Source organism: Sprattus sprattus (genome assembly GCF_963457725.1).
Source record: "Sprattus sprattus genome assembly, chromosome: 8".
In the NCBI taxonomy this organism is placed as follows: Eukaryota; Metazoa; Chordata; class Actinopteri; order Clupeiformes; family Clupeidae; genus Sprattus; species Sprattus sprattus.
Window position 1 is genome coordinate 24,174,002 of NC_137927.1, and position 7,486 is coordinate 24,181,487.

Below are 7,486 nucleotides of genomic sequence, written 5' to 3' on the forward strand. Positions count from 1 at the left end.
GAAACCCCTTTGGCGTCATGGCAACCCTGAATTGAGTTCTCCTGTCTCACTGTTGTGTCTTTCTATGAAGCATCGCAAGCCATGGTACTGTAGTCTGGCATCCAACATGACTAGTCGTAGGAAGACAAATGTATTCTGTAGTATTGAAAACTGACATGTTTTTTTTTAAAGAATGTCTATTTTTCTAAATGCCTTGTTAAAACACTACAGGGGAAAAAAATAGCCAACTTTAAACTTTTTTTAAGCCAAAGTATCAAGGGGTGGTTTTCTCGTCATTGCATTGTATCTGAGGGAATGAGTAGTTTTAGTAATTTAATTTAGCACATTGAGATGCATGTTTTGGTGCCAAAGGAGGGAAGGGTTTCTAAGCTCAGGGTGACGATGTCACGTTGGCTCCAGTTCTCTCCTACAGAATTCAAATGTTCAACTACAGCCAACTCTGGCTTTATGTTAATTTTCGAGTTCAGCTCAATCAGCTTGCTCTTCATACTGTATTCTGTTATGATTTTGCCAATGTATTTTTGGTAATAAAGGTTAAGATAAGACTGTTATTGTGTAATCAATGAAACGGCCCTGCAAAGGTTATTGGTTTCTTGAAAGTTCCTTGATTGGCTGAGATAAATGCTGTGCCTTCTTTAAGCAGTCAGGCATCAGGGTTATTTTTTTTAAATTGTGTGCTCCACTTTTTGGCCGAGTGTCACACGTTCATAGTGACACTGTGCCACAAGAGAGAATGGCACACAGCTGTGATGTAGGCCTATTTCATCTCCCCTTCTTCAGTCATGAAGCATATCTTCTTTATGTGGCTTGGTGATTAAGAGAAGCCTGGCAACAAAACTAAAACAAACCCATGCCAAATCGCCCATCAAAGGTTGTCTGTTCAAAATCCATTGCTGCCCATTCGGATAAGAAGCTAACATCCAATTCCAGCCGAGATTAAGAGTATGAATGATGCATGATCCTACTTGGTATGTTTTATGAAACTGGTGGTTTTTGCATGCTGTTTAGCTCGCTAGTTTCAAGAAGACAGCTCCATAATGCTTCTTTAATCTCAAAATATGAGGCTAAACAGTTTTTAGCTCAAATGGGGTTTGTCAGCATATTTTTTATTTTTTAACTGAAAAGTACTTGAAGTTGAACACCCAGAGCCCTTTTGATATGAACCTTTGTAGCTCCATTATATCTTACCAATAGACATGTCAGCAGAAGTGAACTGCTTTGTTGATATTTAGAAAAGCGCTATATAAAAATAAAGTATTATTATTATATAGAATTATTCAGTAATCATCCCAGTTAATTTGAAAAGGCAGAGGTCTTATAACAGGTCCGTCCGCTTCACAAATCTCTGGAAGGTAGTGATTCAGAGAGTGAATGGAATGTCTGGCTTCATAAACTGGTTATTTCAGTCCAAACCAAAATGCTAACTCACTGCCTCTTAACACTGTACAGTGCATCAATAAAATTGAGATTAGGAAGGTGGTGATGTATAAAATGTATTTAAATCAATAAGGGGACGTGAGAAAGATCCCCTTCTTTAAATGTGGGTTTAACCTACTCTAAAATAGTGTAACCCTATGCTGGCGTTGCAGTGATAAGCGTAGAATGGATCTCTTTCCCTAAGAATAAGTAATTCTACCTCTTAATCCCTTCATTTCACTAGAAACTCTGACAGTGTCTTAGGGCCACAAAGCTGCACCATTTCACCAATAGTCTCGTTTGCAAGATCACATTTTTATATGCTCCCTGGGAATGGAGATCAAGGGAGAAACTGAGAGAGGAAGCAAAGCAGAGAGAAAGAAAGAAAATCACTTAAGAAAGAGGAGCAGCACTCTTAGTTCAAGTGGCTTTTAGGCATTGGTGCTTGTATACCAGCTATTTCACAATCTTTTCCCATTTAAAAAAAGCCCTATGTTGTGCTTTGGTAAGTTAAGGGAAGAAAAATATAAAGATTTTTCTATCCTGGGCTTAAGAATTCCTTTTGGAGTCTGTGGGGACAGATGAGGCTTAGCTTTAATAGGCCGTGGCCTCCTCTACTTGAAGTCTTCTTGGTCTAAACTTGCGGCAGACGACACGAGTGGCAAAATGCAGGCAGAATGGCTGCAACCTACTTTTGCTTTGTGATCAAGAAGTAAACCCAGACAAACAAGTGCCTTCCATGAAAAAGGAAAAATACGAGGCATTAAACATTTACGCTTTTCTTCCCCCATAATCCTCCGCTTCGATGAGAGGCCTGCCAATTTATTTTCTTAAATCTCTTTGATAATCTTCAGCCCTTTCATGTCAACTGCTGCAATTTTTTTTTTTTTTTACTTTTTTTTTGGGGAAGGAGGGCTTTTTTGCTTCCCATATCTGGATGCCCAGAGATTTTCATCCTTTGGTGCAGCTAATATCCAAAAGGAATGCAACGGGGTGTTCAATGACATGGCCCCCTGGAATATAAATAGGATGTGGCCTGGGTGATTTGGATTTCATTTTCAATACTGACAGTCTAACGTACTTGAATCTTTGAATGACTGGGATTTACCAGAAGGACATGGTGAATTATAGATCAATCATCTGTTTGTGTTTGTCCTCTCAAGTGTGAGCTTTAAGAATCAAGAGCTTGTATTGATCAAGTGTTTGTGTTTTTCGATGTATTTTGTTATTATAATTTTATTTTCATACACACATCCATCTTTCTATCTATCTATATACCTATCTATCTATCTACATCATATGAAATGACAAGCCCTTTAAATCAGTCTTTTTGTTCTTTTGCTTCAAATAAAATTATCTCCGGATTAGTGTGAACAGGTGTGTACAACTTAGTTACTATGCAGGGAAACCCAGTCATAACAAATACATTAGTTACAGAGAAAGTGTGCTAAGTTAAATTGTATAGCTTTGTACTGTATCACGCTTCTGGAGACTTTTGAGTCATTGGGGTTTCATCTCCCTGCTTACTGGAAGAACTCTGCAAAACAGAACACATATATTTTATACATTTCTTATTTTATCAGTAAGAAGTCAGTTATACAAAACAGAATGTCATCCAATCATATTGTTTTTAAAGGGTAAAATCATATATGGAAGCTTTGTTGAAACTCAAACCGCATGAAGGAAAATTGGTCTCACCATGGCAATGAGATAGTCAATCTCATATGTGTCTCTGTAAGGGCTCAGGCTGTTCCACACAAAGGGATGATATGGCTTCCTGCACAACACATTCATACAGCTTGTTTTTGTACCTCATATCAGGGGGTGGCTTCAAGTGGAGCACGAAAGGATTTAAAGGAACACAACAGGAACTATTTCAGGCATGCCTCATGGCGGTTTGTCTATGAGCTTGCGCATATGCACGTCTCAGTGTCTGGCTCGATCTGAGTTGTGGAGGTGAGGGGGCCTTGCCACGAGGGGAGTTAACTATTTCCAAGCAACCCAGAAACAAACATGCAGTGTGTTGCATACTAAATCGGGCAGAACGGGAGATCACAATCATGATCACATTAGCTGAGTCCTCCCCTTGTTCAGGTTTAATATCTGGTTAGTGGTACTCCCTCAGCGATGTAACATTCTAAGATGAGGTGTAATTCTTCTGTAGTTGCATGACAACATGAGGGAAGTGTGAGCAGGATGTACTACCTCTCTGGGCGCCGACACAGGTGTTCTGTTGAGGTCTTCTTCATTTGCTCCTTAATTCTTCCCAGTTTGTCCTTAATCAGCTGGTGGGAGGTTATATACTTGGGGTTTGGCTTTATGGAACACACTGTGTGTTGCTTGCTCATGTCCTCATCAATCATGTCCTCATCAATATCTGCCAGATGACCACAACGACAATAATAACAGAATGAAATCATATAAAGCCATAACCATCATGTCAATAGTCGTGCTGTATCTCTTGTGCAGATGGTATTACATAATGTATTATGATGCCATAGCTAAACTTGAAATTAAAAATGCTGTTAACCAAGAATATAAGAGGCAAGTAAATGAACGTGTCAAGTGTGAAGTAAGTGACTAACTAAGTGATAAATATTGAGCCAACACTGACAACTCTGGTACACAAAAACCCTTGCCATGTTCTCACCTTTAAACTTGTCTGATTATTGATTCTGAATAAGCAAAACGCGGAGTTAGATTAATGTAGGCTACTGATTACAGTGAAAGTAGCCTAGTTATATTGAAATGCCATTGGTTGCAAAAACTTTGCGTTACTTACTCGTATAGCTTACAATTTATTTCTCATAAAATATGTCACACAGGGCTACATTTTCTAATGCGCTCGTCAATCAAATCCGTGAAGCTTTTTTACTTGCCTTTTGAATCATTCGAGGTAGGCTCCCGAGATAGTAACGCTAGATTTGTGCAACTTCTGCTGATCCTGCTACCACTACTACTGCTGTTGCTAGTACTACTACTGCTGCTGCTGCTGCACCTGCTACTGCTGCTGCTACTACTGCTGCTACTACTGCTGCAATAATCATTAGGCCTACTACTTCTACTACTACAATAATCATTGCTACACTTCAACGAAACCGAACGCGAAAGCGACATTTTTGTCAGCTGCCTGGGTGATTTTTGTGTCTGTCTGTGTCTGAGAATTATGCTTATGTGGCCATAGTGAAAACACTGGACATACTCGAACAGGATCAAGCGGCCCCATGGAGACGGCAGACAACAAGACGAGCAAACTTTCGGGTCATAAAGGTATCCACAGCTTTACTGAGAAACTTGATAGCCCAATAGCGCGAAGCGCCGTGTTGTCTAAAGCTTTGGGGTCCAGTAAACAATTAATTGAAATTCTTTTCACAGTTTAAACACATGTGGGAGCCGTCTGTTGGACTTGTCTGCTGCACATAGGTGTCCCGTAGGCTACTGAGAGGTATTCCTACCCATCCATCCTGTAACAGGTTGTGGAGTCGCTGCTTGTTTCCTGCTTGTTGGAACCGGTGTCTGTGGCTGTAGACTGTTTCACCGCTAGGTCAACTCCAATGTTACAACGTATCTTTGTTTGAATCCGTCTGCATAATATTGACATGGGGAGGGGGGGTGAACCGTCGACAAGCATTTCGACATCATTACGTGGCACGTTTACAATGTGGCAGCTAGTTATTCGCTGAGCAAGCCTGGACATTTTGTAAAGCTTCTTTCTTTCTAAGCATATGTATTCATTCTCTGTATTGTGGGATGCTTACACCTTTGGCGCTCGACAGGACAACATAGCCCCCCTAAAGATTGTTCGTGGGAGACTAGGGGAGGGGCTTGAAGGCATCCGATAAGGAACTACGTTCAGTTTGAAAGGGTAGGATGCTAAAATGAATGAGGAAATATAGCAAATGTTCCACCCGTTATCTTTTCATGTATACGAAAGCTTGGATGAGTCTCGCAGTGCGTCGCAGCTTCTGTCCGTCGCGGAAGACCGAGATTAGCAAGTGATGCGATCAGAGATTTGCTGACATCCCCATCAGCGGCGTGAGTAGGAAACGCCGCTGCAAAACAGGCCTTTCAATGAATGAAAAAGATGTAACGTTAATTCGAAAGCTCTCTGAGGGTCTTTGCATTGCTTTGCCGCATTGTTTATTGCGATTAGCGGTCTTGTTTTTCCCGTTTCATCTATTCTGGAAGCATGTCATGTGTGACAGTTTTTAAGGCTTCTGAAGAGAGAACGAGAAACTATATAAACCAGTGTTTTCATGTCCGAGCTCGCCATAGATATTTTGACGTTGTTTAATGATGGATTCGATATTTGATTACAGTTTTATTAATCAAAACCATACCTGATTTATTAACCGGCTCCTGAAATTGCAACATGCCTCCATGTGTTCCCTATATGATTCCATTGTGATCTCTCACATTAAACCTCTAGCCTATTAATATGCGACGTCTCTATCTCAATCATTCATGATTTCATAGTAGACTCATAAGCCACAGCCATGTAGCACTGAGTGACAGCTTAAGAATCTCTCCTGGTGTTTGTCTGGCTGTACTTAGACAAAAAAAACTGTCTGTCATGAAATACAAGATCCTATATTTGTTTTTTAATATGTGCATATCTTCACCTTTGCAGGATTGGTGCGTGAGTCCACCATGACTGCCCTACGGCAGAGGAAGGGCAGCAGAGGGAAGGATCCTGGCCCTGATATTCAGAACCTTAATCCGGACTTCTCAGCAATACCCACAGATAGGACCAGCCCAGGTCAGGCTATTTCCACATCCAAGTCATTTAAAAAAAAAACTGCACCCTTCTAAGATATAGGTGATGCATTTTACCCAGTTTTGCACAGTGTGGGATTCCTCTGTCCAGTTCAGAGAGGACGCACAATATAATATCTTGTGCAAGTGCAACAGAGTGTTTACATTACCAACTGTATTAGATTTTCTACTAGAAACTTTCTAAGCACTATTTGTCAATTCAGATTCAGATACCCCTCTCAATAACACAACACTGATTTCTCCCCTAAATAGCACTGCACTGCACTGCTCTGTCTGTGATGAGATTGGCAGTGCTTTGTCTCCTCAGACTGCCTTGTCTGTGTCTTGAACAATTCCATTGAAATGTCTTTCCTACAACATACCTAGCACTGAAATATTTGATTGCATAAATGAATTCCCAAAGATGACCTCTTCTGCTTGACATATGCCCCATGTTGAATATATGTATGTTGTTGTTGCAGACGTTTGGACAGGGTGGACTATACTATGGGGGACACTTGGGGCCCTTGTCGGGGTTTGCCTGGGCCTTGGTTGTTGTATCTATGTGGCGACGTTACATGAAAATGACCTGTGGTTTTCCAACCTAAAGGTAAGCATAGAACTGGCAGTCTGCATAGATTGATTTAAATTCTGTACAGGTGGATTGCCTAAGAAGGTGTCCTTCAATCAGTGCCTATTCCACACGTCCTTTGATGGTTTACACTCTTGAGGGGTCCTCTCGATACAGTGGCAGTGTTCATATAAACAGTCTGTGTATATTGACTGCACAGAAAGCTCTTAACATAGGATGGCTAATTCAGTCAATATTCTAAACGAAATCTTTCAGGATAGTAAAAAAACATGATTTTGCTGACATGGTATGGTGTTGTTTCTCATATGTGTTGGACTCTATTTAGATGTACATTTTGTGCCACATCCAAGGGATTCATTTTCCATATGCTATGTGAGATATATTAGGGTTTTTTGCAGCAGACAAAAAAAAACAAAGAAACTTCCTTCACAGTTTCCCCAAGCTGAACGGAATGAATAACTGAGTTTGAAATACAGTGTCATGTTTGCTTTTACCTGATTCAACCTGAGTTTGAGAGAAGAAACCGATATCCAACAACCTCCTCCTCTTATTCCACCCCATGACTTCCAGGTGCTAAATCTGGAAAAGGAACATGTCACCTCCTGACAGATTTTGACAGTACTGTTGGCTTGTGGCTTTTGGCTTTGAAAAAAGTTCAGGTTTTCCCCATGTGATGTGAACCACAAAGCTAACGCGCCACAGATGATCAATATCCCTTAGCAG